Source organism: Schistocerca nitens, chromosome 7 (assembly GCF_023898315.1).
Source record: "Schistocerca nitens isolate TAMUIC-IGC-003100 chromosome 7, iqSchNite1.1, whole genome shotgun sequence".
Lineage (NCBI taxonomy): Eukaryota > Metazoa > Arthropoda > Insecta > Orthoptera > Acrididae > Schistocerca > Schistocerca nitens.
This window is the reverse complement of record NC_064620.1, coordinates 123,459,235-123,475,754: the sequence shown is the minus strand read 5'-3', so window position 1 is coordinate 123,475,754 and position 16,520 is coordinate 123,459,235.

Below are 16,520 nucleotides of genomic sequence, written 5' to 3'. Positions count from 1 at the left end.
TTCTTTTACAGTGACATATAATAAGTTATCTAATACGTAAATGAAACCCATTTCCAAGAGCGGAACAATTCCAGTGTACGAGAGCTAAGGCTGCTGACCAATCATCGTTTTTGTGTTTGTTTACATCAGTTTTATTCTTGTGATGAACTAAGTACAGTATGGTACTTGCGGTCACTGCAGTTTGTTCATGCAATTAGAAAATAAATAAAGCATTGGTCGCATTCTTGTGTAATTCAAAATGTTCGAATGTGTGAAATCTCATGGGAATCAACTGCTAAGGTCATCAGTCCCTAAGCTTACACACCACTTAACCTAAATTATCCTAAGGACAAAGACACACACTCACGCCCGATGGCGGAGTCGAACCTCCGCCGGGACCAGCCGCACAGTCCATGACTGCAACGCCTTAGACCGCTCGGCTTCCTGTGTAATTCCACACAAATAAATATTTATATTGACTTGCAGACATACACACACACACACACACACACAATTCAATTTTACTTTGTTATAGTCAATCCTCTATATTTACGTATACATACATACTGCACAAAACACTGCGTAGTGCATGGCGGAGGGTACCTTGTACCACTACTAACCATTTTCTTTCCTGTTTCACTAGCAAATGAAGGGAGGGAAGTGCGACTGTCTACTTGTCTCCATATGACCCCTTATCTCTTATCTTGGTGGTCCCTACGCTAAATGTACGTTGGTGGCAATAGAGTTGTCCTGCAGTCAGCTTCAAATGACGCTTCTCTAAGTTTTCTCAGTAGCGCTCCTCGAAAAGAAGTCGTTTTCCCTCCTAGGATTCCAATTTTTCGCGGAGAATCTCCATAATTTGTACGCTGATAGAACCCTATCGGTGAAAAATCTAGCAGCCTGCTTCTGGACTGCTTCGATGTCTTCCTTGAACACGATTTCGAGTGGATCCCAAACACACAAACATTGAGCAAACCTGGATCGCACTAGTGTTTTGTATGAGATCTCCTCTATAGATGATCTACAGTTCTCCCAGTAAACCGAGGTCAACCATTCGCCTTCTCTACCACCGTCATTGCTCGCTCCGTTTCATACCGCTATGCAACGTTCTGCCTAGGTATTTGATCGTCCTGCCTGGTCAGGCAGCACACCACTAATCCTACAACCTCGGATGGTACAGGATATGTAATACTACCTGTGGTCACTATGCTCTTATGATCCACCTGCAGCGGAACGTTCTTGAAATATTTTTGAAGCGAATAGCTGAATTTAGTTATTGGAGTAACTTTTCCTATGGCGATTTAGATTTGCAGAGCAACATTCACTAGCAGGCCGACAGTATGATATTGGTCCCCGGCTAACCAGTAGTACCCATAAGAAAGGAAAGGTGCTCATCCTACTGATCCAGAATAGTTTAACAAGTGTGACATTTCCGACTGGAAAGTAATATTTTACAAAAAACCGCTTTTGTTGTGTACTTCCGTTAATACATTCCATTCGAGAGTCTATTTGGAGTTCCTACTGAAGCACTCCTGTTTTGAACATTCTGGTGAAAATACCCACTAATAACTTTTGATAGAAAAGCATTAAATGCGTGCGTTGAGACCAAGGATTTTTTGCTAATTATGGGAGCAGAACAGCACAACCGATATCACATTTGACAGAAGCTCAATCACAGAGATTGTCAGGAACAGCTGCATGATACTAAGAATATTCAAACTTGTAAGTAGGCTGTTTAGGTTTTTATATTGGTAACGCCACGTAGCGCTCTGTATGAAAATCAGTGACTGTGCTGTGTGCAGTCTGTGGCTGGTTGGCATTGTTGTAATATTCGCTATTGTAGTGTTGGGCAGTTGGATGTGAACAGCGCGTAGCGTTGCGCAGTTGGAGGTGCGCCGCCAGCAGTGGTGGATGTGTGGAGAGAGATGGCGGAGTTTTGAGAGCGGATGATCTGGACGTGAGTCCATCAGAGACAGTAAATTTGTAAGACTGGATGTCATGAACTTATATATATATAATGACTTCTGAACACTATTAAGGTAAATATATTGTTGGTTCTCTATCAAAATCTTTCATTTGCTAACTATACCTATCAGTAGTCAGTGACTTCATTAGTTAGAATCTTTTATTCAGCTGGCAGTATTGGCGCTCGCTGTATTGCAATAGTTCGAGTAACGAGGATTTTGTGAGGTAAGTGATTCATGAAAGGTATAGGTTATTGTTAGTCAGGGCCATTCTTTTGTAGGGATTATTGAAAGTCAGATTGCGTTGTGCTAAAAATATTGTGTGTCAGTTTATTCATGATCTGAATAAGTAAAGAGAGAAATGCCTGTGCACGTTCAGTTTTGTTGAGCTGTTTAAATATCAAATAACGTAAGGGGTTTATCAACACAATCATTCAAATATTTTCTAAGCGGATGTTTCAAACTCACTGCTGAAACATAATCATATAGCTAGACAAGCTTTAAATTTAAAGATGAAAGTGGGATAAATATCTCGTAACTGTACCTACAGAAAGTGAAGCTGCGGAATTTAATGAACATGGACATCTATTAACTCTTTCAACTATAGTTTCATCTCCCAACTGTCTAAAAGTTGTATAGTAGTTTATTGTTTTGTTTACGTATTTGTCCACAACCGCTATAAAGTCCTTAAGGTAATTATTATATAGGCTGTTCTTTTATATTGAATTAAAAATGCTCTTTCATTATTTCCCTTGTTATGAACGCAATCACTTCCTGATTTTTCCCCGCATTCATATGCGGAATATAACACACTGTAAACTCAAACTTTATCGTTATTTACGTTTATGACGCAGAAGGGAGAAATTACCTTATCGCTAAATAACGAGACAGAGTGTTTATTTCAATGCGAAATGACAGGCTACGCGGGAAAATGACCTCCTTTGCCTATTTAATTGCTTATCACTTTATGTGGTGAGGAAAACAAACATAAAAAGTATATGTAGTCACGATCTTAAATGTATTATACATGTGACTGTAATAAAAGTGTGGACATACGTGCATTCTCACTCCTTACACATGACACGCATTACACATTTGTATATTGTTGTGGTTAACAAACAGGAAGAATTTTTCTTGCAAGGAGTGAGGTAGTGGCTGGATGGAATAAACAAATAAAATGAGGCCCTCTGTCATTAATTTAGTACTCTTATAACAAGTATTAATGTTACCACAAGGTATGGTGTAGCTTTACGCCCATTTTTAACACGATGAAAAACTATTTTTAGTTGCGTATCCACAGACATTTGTAAAACGTCATTTGACATCACTTCTCTACAGACTAATTTTCAGAAACTCTTGATAATGGCCCAATATATAGCTCTATTTCGGTCGTGCGTACGTAATAATGATAAGATTAACAAACATAATAGGATTTCCATTAATTGAACAACAGTTGCTGAACCAGCATCATCCATGCATTGAGAAAACAACGTTCTACATTGAATAATATTCCGGGATATCATTACGGTGATATATTGACAAACGCCTTAAAGTGGGTTACAACTACTCAGATTAATGTAATTCACATAAGACGGAAAATCGTAAGTATGGAAGACAAAGCGATCAGAATCGGTGTACAGGTTGGGGCAGAAATATCCATCGGAAATGTTTAATGTTTCTGTCTCCAAACAAGAAGCAGGATGAAAGGCAAACAAGAACATGAAACTACTCCGTGACTCTGACAGAAATTGTATTTCACTGAGAAAAGATACCTGCAAGACTGGAATAACAGAGAAAAGAACGCCTTATATACCTCTTTCATATCTCAAACTCTCTCTGTATGCTGTTATTCTCGGTGCAGACCTGGAGGTCGTTAGCGGTCGTCTTTCCCCCAGGCATAAAACATTCGACACAGGGATGCAACATAAAAGCACATACAATTGTCATTATAATCTCAAAGCGATCCACTAATTTAGGTAACGCTGCGGAAAAGTGATCACACGAATCTCGTCGCGCATTCATACCACGACGACTTGCACTGATGCCGCCGGGTAGAACTGAACGATAGCCTTCCCTCTTCACCAACGACGCGTGGAGGAATGGCTATCTCCCCGACCGCTTGCTTGTCGGTTTTGCTGGTGAGAAAGCAATGAAGCATTTAAGCGTTCACTGATGTTCCTTATCAATCTCATCTTTCTTGAGTCTGTCACAAACCAAATTGCAAAGGCCTTTATTTCCAGCTTCCGAAGATTAACCTCCGTTGGGGTTTCCGAAGATTAGCCTCCCTTGGGACATTTTTCTTGAAGCCATTAAAAAACCATTTCGTGATCTGATCATATGTCACACTCGTTCGTTCCCTTTCTACATCTACATCTACATCTACATTTATACTCCGCGAGCCACCCAACGGTGTGTGGCGGAGGGCACTTTATGTGCCACTGTCATTACTTCCCTTTTCTGTTCCAGTCGCGTATGGTTCGCGGGAAGAACGACTGTCTGAAAGCCTCCGTGCGCGCTCTAATCTCTCTAATTTTACATTCGTGATCTCCTCGGGAGGTATAAGTAGGGGGAACCAATATATTCGATACCTCATCCAGAAACGCAGCCTCTCGAAACCTGGCGAGCAAGCTACACCGCGATGCAGAGCGCCTCTCTTGCAGAGTCTGCCACTTGAGTTTATTAAACATCTCCGTAACGCTATCACGGTTACCAAATAACCCTGTGACGAAACGCGCCGCTCTTCATTGGATCTTCTCTATCTCCTCCGTCAACCCGATCTGGTACGGATCCCACACTGATGAGCAATACTCAAGTATAGGTCGAACGAGTGTTTTGTAAGCCACCTCCTTTGTTGATGGACTACATTTTCTAAGCACTCTCCCAATGAATCTCAACCTGGTACCTGCCTTACCAACAATTAATTTTATATGATCATTCCACTTCAAATCGTTCCGCACGCATACTCCCAGATATTTTACAGAAGTAACTGCTACCAGTGTTTGTTCCGCTATCATATAATCATACAATAAAGGATCCTTCTTTCTATGTATTCGCAATACATTACATTTGTCTATGTTAAGGGACAGTTGCCACTCCCTGCACCAAGTGCCTATCCGCAGCAGATCTTCCTGCATTTCGCTACAATTTTCTAATGCTGCAACTTCTCTGTATACTACAGCATCATCCGCGAAAAGCCGCATGGAACTTCCGACACTATCTACTAGGTCATTTATATATATTGTGAATAGCAATGGTCCCATAACACTCCCCTGTGGCACGCCAGATGTTACTTTAACGTCTGTAGACGTCTCTCCATTGATAACAACATGCTGTGTTCTGTTTGCTAAAAACTCTTCAATCCAGCCACACAGCTGGTCTGATATTCCGTAGGCTCTTACTTTGTTTATCAGGCGACAGTGCGGAACTGTATCGAAGCCTTTCGCACACCCATAAGCTAAGAAGAAAACGTTCTTCAATTCCGAATCTGCTTGTATTCACCATTATAACAGAAATGTTTACGGCAATAGCACTTTAATAGCAAAACTATCACATACCGTACCATTCGCCAGAAGCATAAGCAAAACAACACCATTACTTGCCGTGCTTTTATCGAGTCACGCCTACAGTGTTGAAATTTGATGCACAGAATTTATCAACTGCACTGTTGTAATTTGAGTGGCCTCTACCAGAAGGCAGGCGGCAGGGAAGATTACTTTCGACGTGGAATACATTTCCAGAACCATGGAGCCGCGAACGTATAAGTTACTTGAATAATTTCCGATCGTTACTTATGGCCCGTCCTATACATCCTAACGCACTCTGAAGTACGTGGTGCGTGATAGGAATTACCAGCAATGTGCGTACTACATTGGTAGGACTCGTACTTTGTCGTTAGCGTACTAAACATCATTTATTTCTCATTACAAATAGTTTACTGCATCGTAGAATTACGGTGAAGAAGCGTTTATGGTTCTTATACTTCCGCTAACGTTTACTGTGTTAAAAGTGGGTTATTGGATTTAAGAACTCTGTTGGTCCCCAGCTTTTGACATCGCTATGTTAAACACGCTCTGCCCCATCGCAATGGCGTACTTCAGCACTAATTACGGCGTAGGCGGCCTTGCTGGCTGCTATACAACCGTGGGGAATATCTCGTTACTCGTCACTGTAGGTATACTATGCGATCAAAAGCATCCGGGCACCTGGCTGAAAAAGAGTTACAAGGTCGTCACGACCTCCATCGGTAATGCAGGAATTCAATATGGTGTTGGACCACCCTTAGCCTTGATGACAGCTTCCACTCTCGCAGGCATACGTTCAATCAGGTGCTGGAAGGTTTCTTGGGGAATGGCAGTCCATTCTTCACAGAGTGCTGCACTGAGACCTGGCACGAAGTCGGCGTTTCAAAACATCCCAAATGTGTTCTATAGCATTGAGGTCAGGGCTCTGTGAAGTCCAGTCCATTACAGGGCTTTATTGTCGTGTAACCACTCTGCCACAGGCTGTGATTTATGATCAGGTGCTCGATCGTGTTGAAAGATGCAATCGGCATCCCCGAATTGCTCTTCAACAGTGGGAAGCAAGAAGGTGCTTAAAACATCAATGTAGGCCTGTGCTGTGATAGTGACACGCAAAACATCAAGGGGTGCAAGCCGCCTCAATGAAAAACACGACCACACCATAACACCACTGCCTCCGAATTTTACTGTTGGCAGTACACACGCTGGCAGATGACGATCACCATTCATTCGCCATACCCACACCCTGCCATCGGATCGCCACATTGTGTTCCGTGATTCGTCACTCCACACAACATTTTTCCACTGTTCAATCGTTCAATGTTTACGCTCCTTGCACCTAGCGAGGCGTTGTTTGGCGTTTACCGGCGTGATGTGTAGCTTATGAGCAGCCCCTCGGCAATGAAATCCAAGTTTTCTCACCTCACGCCTAACTGTCATAGTACTTGCAGTGGATCCTGAGCAGTTTTCAATTCCGGTATGACAGTCCGGATAGATATCTACCTATTACACATTACGACCGTCTTCAACCGTCGGCGGTATCGGTCAGTCAACAGGCGAGATCAGTCTGTACGCTTTTGAGCTGTACGTGACCCTTCACGTTTCCACTTCACTATCACATAGGAAACAGTAGACCTAGGGACGTTTAGGAGTGTGGAAATCTCGCTTACAGACGTATGACACAAGTGACACACAAACATCTGACCACGTTCGAAGTCCGTGAGTTCCGCGGAGCGCCCCATTCTGCTCTTTGACGATGTCTACTGACTAATGAGGTCGCTGATGCGTACCTGGCAGTTGGCAGCACAATGTACCTAATATGAAAACCATATATTTTGGGCGGTGTCTGGATACTTTTGATCACATAGTGTATGTAGCTGTCTGTATCACTGCTGAAGGTAAAAACTTAGTCATCACAACTGCAGTGTTCAAATGAATTTTTCAAAATAGCAATCCAATGATGGAAATTCGTTAAACACTATTAAGGAGCCAAGATAGTATAAAATGTTTCTTTATTTAAGACTATCGGTTGTAAGTAGGCTGTTTAGGTTTTTTTATTGGTAGCGCCACCTCTGTATAGAAAATCACTGGCTGTGCGGTGTGCAGTCTGTGGCTGCTTTGCATTGTTGTAATACTCGCCATTGTAGTGTTAGGCAGCTGGCTGTGAACAGCGCATAGCGTTGGGCAGTTGGAGGTGAGCCGCCAGCAGTGGTGGATGTGGGGAGAGAGATGGCGGAATTTTTGTAATTTGTCATGAACTGCTATATATATGATGATATCAAGGTAAATACATTCTTTGTTCTCTATTAATATCTTTCATTTGCTAACTATCCCTATCAGTAGTTAGTGCCTTCCATAGTTTGAATCTTTTATTTAGCTGGCAGTAGTGGCGCTCGCTGTATTGCAGTAGCTTGAGCAGCAAAGATTTTTGTGAGGTAAGTGATTTGTGAAAGGTATAGTTTAATGTTAGTCAGGGCCATTCTTTTGTAGGGAATTTTGAAAGTCAGATTGCGTTGCGCTAACAAAATATTGTGTGTCAGTTTAAGCACAGTCCTGTAAAATTATTCAAAGGGGATGTTTCATATGCCGACCCTTAGCCTAGGATACTTCACTGGAATCTTCTGATTTTTTCTTGTAGTTTGTGTAATTAGTGTAGATTTTGTTTATTGCTAGCGCGTAATTATAGAGAGAATTTCCATTGTAGTTGTAGTTTTTCATTGTTGTACAGTAAAACAGTTGTGGCACGCATGTAGATTTGCACCAAGTATTTCGCAGCTGCAATTAACTAGATATTATTTTCAGTGTTATGTTAATGTGTTTTCTTATTTTTGCTCTTCAAATTGTGCTTTTCTGTGTTGTCGTGTGAAATACTGTGACAATAATGGCGTGTGAAAAACGTAATACTAGGCTCCAAACTAAATTGAGAAATGACAGTGAAGACGAAAGCAGTGTGTAGCGCTGCAGAGTAATGAATTAACTAATGTTCAAAGTAGTAATTTGGTAATTGCGTATAGGGAAATGGAGCGGGCGGCAAACAATGGTGTAGACAGTGAAACAATTAGAGAACAGGGAAGCATTATCGATCGATCGGTCGGCAACAGATCGCCTCAGGAATCTGAAATGACAGGAAACAATCTCGCAAATATTGTAGACTCAGGTTTTGGGTCCTCACCGTTTTCTCAAATGAGTCAAGACACATTTCCTGCTTGTCAAAATGTGAATGTTGCCGGTGCAACTTCACTGCCGAATAGCACTGAGGAACATGTTTCAGACACCAGTGCACTGTTATTACAATTAATGCAACAAATGGGACAAAAGCTTCAAAAGTTAGACATAATGGAACAAAATCTTCAAAAGTTAGACACAGTGGAACAAAATCTTAAAAAGTTAGACACAACACTTGAACAAAATCAGAAACAAATAGGACAAAATCTTCAAAAGTTAGACGCAATGGAACAAAATCTTCAAAAGTTAGACTCATTGGAGCAAACTCTTGAACAAACACGCGAGGATTTAACTACTGAGTTACATCACATTGAATCTAAATGTCAAAAAGTCTGTAGTGACGTAAAAACACAAATTTGTGAGCATTTCCAACCTATTTTTTCGCGTCATGAAAATGCACTACAGAATCACGAAGCAGCCATAAAAGAACTGCAAACTACTGTTCATGAAAATCATGAGACCTTGCAAGCTAAATTTGACTCAGTTGCATCTACCGATTCGGTTACGCAACTTGCAAAAACTCGGGAAAACTTGAAGGACACAGTAGATTCGATTTCAACACAAATGGACACTCTGAAACTTGGTTCAGAAAAACACACTGAGGAAATGTGTTCACTATCGGAGAAAGTAGCCGAACTTTCGGATCAGGTCACTAACTTATCTACAAAGGTAGATGATGATCTGAATGACACAAGACCTGTAGCCTTCACTGACACTGAAGAGTATGAAGAAATTAGAAAATTCAAACAAAATCAAAATCAAATCAATACACAGTACAAAAGAGAAATCCGCGAAGTACAAGATCAGCTGACACAGGTAATACAAGAATTACGTATTTCAGAGGACACTCGCGCCCCAACACGGGAAGAGGGACTTAGAAATACGGAAAAGACGCAAAATAATAACACAGGGCATTTCGGAAGTTACGAAAGAAACTGGCAATGTGCACCGAATTTTGAGATTGAACCGCCGACACGACGTAACAATGACCGATATGCGACTCGCCGACATGATGACTTTGACTATAAGCTGTTCATTACTACACGTAAATTCAAAACATTTAAGAATTCTGGCAACGACATTCATCCACAAGCATGGCTCCATCAATTCTCTCATTGTTTTCCTCCCAACTGGTCATTAGAACACAGATTAGAATTTATGTGTGGCTACTTAGAGAATGAACCAGCTGTAAGAATGCGATCGGTCATTCACGATTGTCACAGTGAAGGAGAATTTTACCATGCCTTCCTCTCAGCATATTGGTCTCAAGCTACACAAGACCGAGTAAAACATAGCATCATGATGATGAAACACTTTGAACAATCTGAATTTTCCAGTCTTGTCAAATATTTTGAAGACATGTTGCATAAGAATCAGTATCTTTCAAACCCATACAGCCCCTCAGAACTCATCCGCATTTGCTTACTCAAATTGCCTGAACATTTACGACATATTATTTTAGCAGGACGTTGCAAAGACGACATTGAAGCTTTCCAGGGACTCCTACAAGAATTAGAAATTGACACAGACAGTCGCCGGATGCGAAAACAGGAAAACAATCACTACAGGTCACATACCTTACAATTCCGTGACGACAGAAACAATAACTGGACACGACAAGGCTATTCTTACAACGCAAATCGTGACCAAAACAGACACCACCCGTATGACAACCGTTGGCAGAGTAAAAATAATTACAGAGAAAGATTGCATTTCCATAGTAATGAGTATCACAGAGACAGCCAGAGACACAGACGATATGGGAACCAAAATAATTATTATCAAGGGAGGCAGAATAACTTCAGACTCAACAGTTCGGCGCACAGTTACGATTCAGGGAGAAATTCTCCACCACGTGACGGACAAGGAAGAAACTACGGAATCTACCGACATGACGATAGACGATATATTCGTAACGACAGACCTGAATTGCATCAGAACTGGCGGGATTCTAACAGAGCTGGGCCCTCTCGGCAAGGCGAATTTGTAGAAGTTAGGTCTCCTAATCTCAATAACGACGCACGCCAACAAAGAGACAGACAATGACTCGCACCGCAGGCAGCCGCTTGCGCCGGCTGGCTCAGAGAAAAATAACATAGACGCTAACCTTGAGAAAAATTCCAGTATTCTTTACCGACGTATACCGCATGATAATTGCATTCAAGTTCAAACTCTAAGTACTATGAAGAGTAAAGGATTGCACCACACTTCACATGTAAAACCGCTTATTGAAAGATAATCTGCTTTTTAACTTTGTCTTTGCCATATAACTTTTCACTTTACATTGCTAGTAAGCTTTATCAGACTTAGAATCTGTTAACATACAACAATGTTTGAAGTTAAATATCCAATCAAGAACCAAGAGAACTTGGGTTTAAAAAGAAATTACGAATGCATTGTTATTGTGAACAGACGACACAGTGTTATTGTGTGTGTGCATTCTTGCTTGTTTGTTGCACAATTACGTAACGACTATAAGGATCACATACTTAGAACATATACCGGCAACGCTAATGAGATTTTCATGCAACATTTTGGTTTACTTAAAAAAAAAATTCTGGATTTAAAGTACTTTCTGTGAAATACCAGAGGACACAGTGGTTAGTTTATGTGACAGCTACACGATGTTATCACGACGCTACTAATGAGTGACAATTTACAATGTTGCTTTTGCAGTGTATCTGTTTTACATCTGCACAATTTTTCTGAATTCTTCTGGAAAGTGAAACATGTTGTAGTATTTAACTTTTGTGGTATAGCAACAATGAGACAGCCTTTTTCGTGGCACAACAATACGTTACAGTACAGTACTTTCTTCATCACAACAATAAGCGTAATAACTACGATATCTATACACAAAGCATTTCACTATTGTTTATCATGAGGTAAGTACGTTGACTTCTGCAGAACTTAGCTTTCAGAGGACGATAACTACGAGACTTCCACAGAGATTATGTTGCGACATGACACACAGTTTAGCGCTACAGGACACGTATTTGAGTGATTAATTTTGTACTTAAAACATTTATTTTTAAAGATTTTTAAATTGCAAAGAAAGTTTTCCGTGATACATTTCATTCCATTGCTGTAATCTGTAACACCTGAGGGTATAATTACATTAATCCTCAGGGGGGTACACGCCTACTTTGTGTACCATGTGTGTGGCAACCACAAGGAACCCTAGCTAATATGGTATTTGCTTATACAACTTTACACATCGGTACCATATTTCTCTAACACACAAATTACACAGCTATCTGATCATCTAACTGAGAGATAAACATTTTTTTTACTACATCAGTGACAGATGTTTACGTAATTACACAGTTGGATAACTTCACACTTATGAAATTGTATTTTGTCAGTACTTTGTGAACTGTTCATATTTTTTTGGAACCATTGTGATACTATGAGAGCTTTGAATGATGTATTTGGTATAGGATCATGATTTTAAAGTACGTTTGAGGCAGATGACACTTTTGACATGAGCAGAGAATTTTTTTAGGTTTTGAAATTATTGGAGGAAGCTACGACGTTTTTGAGATTTGACTGAGGTTTTATGATGTTATTATTACGGCGACGATGTGTATTATGCTGCTGAGGTATGTTTATGGTCAAGAAGCTGATGCTACATGAGGAATTTGATTATGCTATGTATCTTATGATGAATTATTAAAGAAGCGTCGACGAATATATATATTTGTAATAAGGTAAGGAGTAATGAGTAGCGGTTAGGGACTCTTGACTTGTGAAAAAGGATGTTGGAAACCAAGAATCGTACTTTAAGAGTTATGAAATGTGTGTAAATGCGTGAATGTATCACAATGACGGCGAAAATTTCTTGGACAATGTTATATTTATAGGATTTTGTTTCTACAGATTTGAAACGCTAATTCTTGACCTGTGAGATATTTTTATATGAGACTGCCACTGTAGCGGAAACTGCTGTCGTAAATATTTCCGTACGGAAGTTAAGTGACCACCTGCACGTAATGCGTCGCGGGCACACAGCTGTGTCCGACGCCTGGAGAAAAAGCCATTAGGGTGTGCCTTTCCGGAAGCACGGGTAAAAAAAAAAAAAGGGAGGCCATTATCCTCGCTATTGACATTCGTTTGTAGAAAGCGTCGTAAATACGACACGCTAATAATAACTTGGAAACATTCTTACATCTGCACACCTGATTAGGACAAGTGTCTATCTACGAGAATTGAGAGAAATGCCATATGGCTTGCTTTATGTATTTATTTACTCATTTTGTTTATTATCTAGTTTCTAGCTGCACTGCAGCACTGGTTAAAATAAAATTTTATAGATGTACTAATATAAATATTTTCTGTCTCCAGATCCAGTAAATAATAGTTTTGTGATATATTTCCAAAAAAAATGAGGGAGCATAAAAAGACATTTCCCTTCACAGGAATTGCATAAACAATTTCTTTACGATTTGGTAACTTATCTGCTAGTGTAAGTTCTCGTGATGCATCACTCTAGTGTTAAGATGTGACATTGGTATTAGACTTGGCCATTTTTAGTGTAATACTTTTTCTGCTTGAACTTTGTCATGTTTAGGTATAAGTTATGCTGTTTGCCAGGCATAGTGCTACAGAATTTTAATTTGTGTTACTCTGCTAAGCCAGATTTATTTTTCTTGTTTGCTGCGCATTGCCTCATATTAGTTGTAATGTTGAATTGCTTGGTAATTTAGATTTACTGTAGCTTGCTTTGCCAGCTTGAAATTTTTGTCATTGATGTTTGTGTTACTTGATTTGTTCTGCTGCATTGCCTCGTCCCTTAGTTTAGCATCTGAGCTCAGTAGATTTAAGTTAGCTTAAGAGGGGGTAGACTATATAAGAACCTAACTATGGAGAATATGGAAAGAATGCATTCAAAGTTATATGAAAAAGATTTGGGCCAAATGAGTATTGTACAATGAGCCATATTTATTTTGAAAGAAATACGGTTAGAATACAGAAAAGAGGTACAGATAGAACTTTTTGGGAATAATGATGAATGAAGGGAGATCTCCAAGAACAAAAAAGGTTTTGTTCGCAAAATACTGCAGTACCAAATGTTATATTGAAAACAAACCCTGTCCTTTCCCCCTGTGTTATTATGCTATGTGTTTGTGTACCCTTGTGTATTTCTTTTCTTCCTGTCTCTGTGTACTGTTTCATAGAAATTTTTTTCTGTTCTAGTACTAAGCTACATTCACTATGATGAGGAATACTGTTATCCTCAAATATAATTTGCATTAATAATATGTTATTTTCTTTGTAAAAATGTTTATAGACATTATTTATTCTGGTTTGTTGCTCACATGTGAAGGTGATGTTTCAAAAGTTCTTCTGATCTTTATGTGTTTACTTATGTCATAATTCCTGTAACACTGATGTATATGTTATTTCGATTCTTTTGTAAAGCCTGTATTACAAATGTTCTCTGTATTGTTATGTTCTTTAATGATGTATTTTGTACCTTTGTAATTGTATTCTCATGTTATAATATTGTAATTGACACCAGTTCATCATATTATTAACTTGTAAGTTACATTTCACTGCACACGTTTCTGTTGGTCATAGTATATGGACAATATGTGAGAAGTAGGGACTGTTAGTGTTTGCCCGTGTGTTAATAATTCAGCAAGGGACTGGTTAACAGCATTGCTGGTTCTAAGGACAATTCCAAAAACTTTGTGAGTGCACAAGTGGTGGTTATGGACTTGCTATATTATCCGCAAGACTCTTCAATGGTGATTGTGCACCTGCACAGTCACCACAGATGGCTGCTGGCCATCTCTACAAGGACTGCAGTGGGTCTGCGCCTCTGGTGGCCCACCAATACCGTAATCTCTACCAGGACTACAGTGGGTCTGCTCTGTGATGACCTACCCACCAATACTCTTCAAAATTTCGACTGACTCCGCTGTGGGTTTAATCTGTTGTGGCCCATTACCTGTCTGCATGTAGAGTCAGCACTGTCTTTTCGTTGGAAGGACAACAATACTTCTTCAATACTGCATGGAAATCCACTACTTCCGTGTGCATTTTCTTTTACTGCTCAGACTTTGAGAAAAAGACTGATATTTTACTGTGATGAACGATTAGGACTGTCTTTATGGACTGTGAGAAAATTTTAGCTTTTGACCAACATTGTATCAATAAGTGTGTGCATTTGATTTCTTTGTTATTGTAATTATGAAAAATTTTTTCAAATCTGTATTGGGCACTGCCCAAACCAATTTGTAAAATTTTTTGTGGGGAGCATGGGGGCTATGTAAGTAGGCTGTTCAGGTTTTTTTATTGGTAACGCCACCTCTGTATAGAAAATCACTGGCTGTGCGGTGTGCAGTCTGTGGCTGCTTTGCATTGTTGTAATACTCGCCATTGTAGTGTTAGGCAGCTGGCTTTGAACAGCGCATAGCGTTGGGCAGTTGGAGGTGAGCCGCCAGCAGTGGTGGATGTGGGGAGAGAGATGGCGGAGTTTTGTAATTTGTCATGAACTGCTATATATATGATGATATCAAGGTAAATACATTCTTTGTTCTCTATTAATATCTTTCATTTGCTAACTATCCCTATCAGTAGTTAGTGCCTTCCATAGTTTGAATCTTTTATTTAGCTGGCAGTAGTGGCGCTCGCTGTATTGCAGTAGCTTGAGCAGCGAAGATTTTTGTGAGGTAAGTGATTTGTGAAAGGTATAGTTTAATGTTAGTCAGGGACATTCTTTTGTAGGGAATTTTGAAAGTCAGATTGCGTTGCGCTAACAAAATATTGTGTGTCAGTTTAAGCACAGTCGTGTATAAATTTTTCAAAGGGGACGTTTCACGGTTCTAAGGAGCTGGGGTGTTTAGAGTATGTCCAGAAAATGTGTACAGATGTGCTATTGCGTACGATGTTTATGTGGTGTAACAAGCATCTGTGAGCAACGTGTATATGGACGTGGCCATTCGTGCAAGGTGCTTTACGTTTCTAATATTTTAGTGACTGCAGACCGTTTATAACGTGCTGATTTCTATCCACTTGACATCTTGTGCGTGAGGTTCAGCGTAAAATGAACACTTTTTACAACAAAAGGTTTTTAAGAGCTGAGGATGACAGCAAAGTCTATTGAAACCGGTTGTCTTCACTAAAGAAATATTTTACGCGAGCTTGACAGTTGAATGGTTTTTAACAATTAAAACGCATTGCCCTTCAGTACGCTCAAAATGATGAAGTTCAATCAAGTGTTGGAGATAAGAGGAAACTCAGAACACTATTCATGCTGTGGCTAATATTAATGAGCCCTCGGAGCCCACACTTTCGGCACAGACGTGGCCACAACACCGCAGCTCAGGTACCACCACACAGCCGGAGGAGCGGAGGGGAACAGAGGAACGGCTGCGGCGGCGGACTGTCTGCTAGTTGCAGGCGCGCGAGAACCACAGAGCAGGGAGCGGCTTTCAGGGGGACGGCAGCAGCGGCAGCACCAGCAGCAGCAGCAACAAGTAATTTGCTGGCCGCTAGGGGAGGACAGGGCGGTGACACACACGGGCCCCAAGCGGGCGGTCGCGCATCAGGGGCTTCCACTCCCCTGGCTGCCGGTACCAGCACATGCAACAAAAAGACACAAAACGGGAATACTGTCCGCAACAACAGGGATAACTGCAAAATATTAGGGGTATATTTCAGAAACCTTCTCACCTGTGAAAAACCAATAAAAAATGGACTTCAAGAACTCAATACTAACCAACCCTAGCTCTTAATCAGCCATAACTGAGGTCATACAGTCATTTCAAATCTCAAAAACGGTAAGGCTTCGGGAGAAAAGTAAATCAAATCTGAACTTTGTAAAATG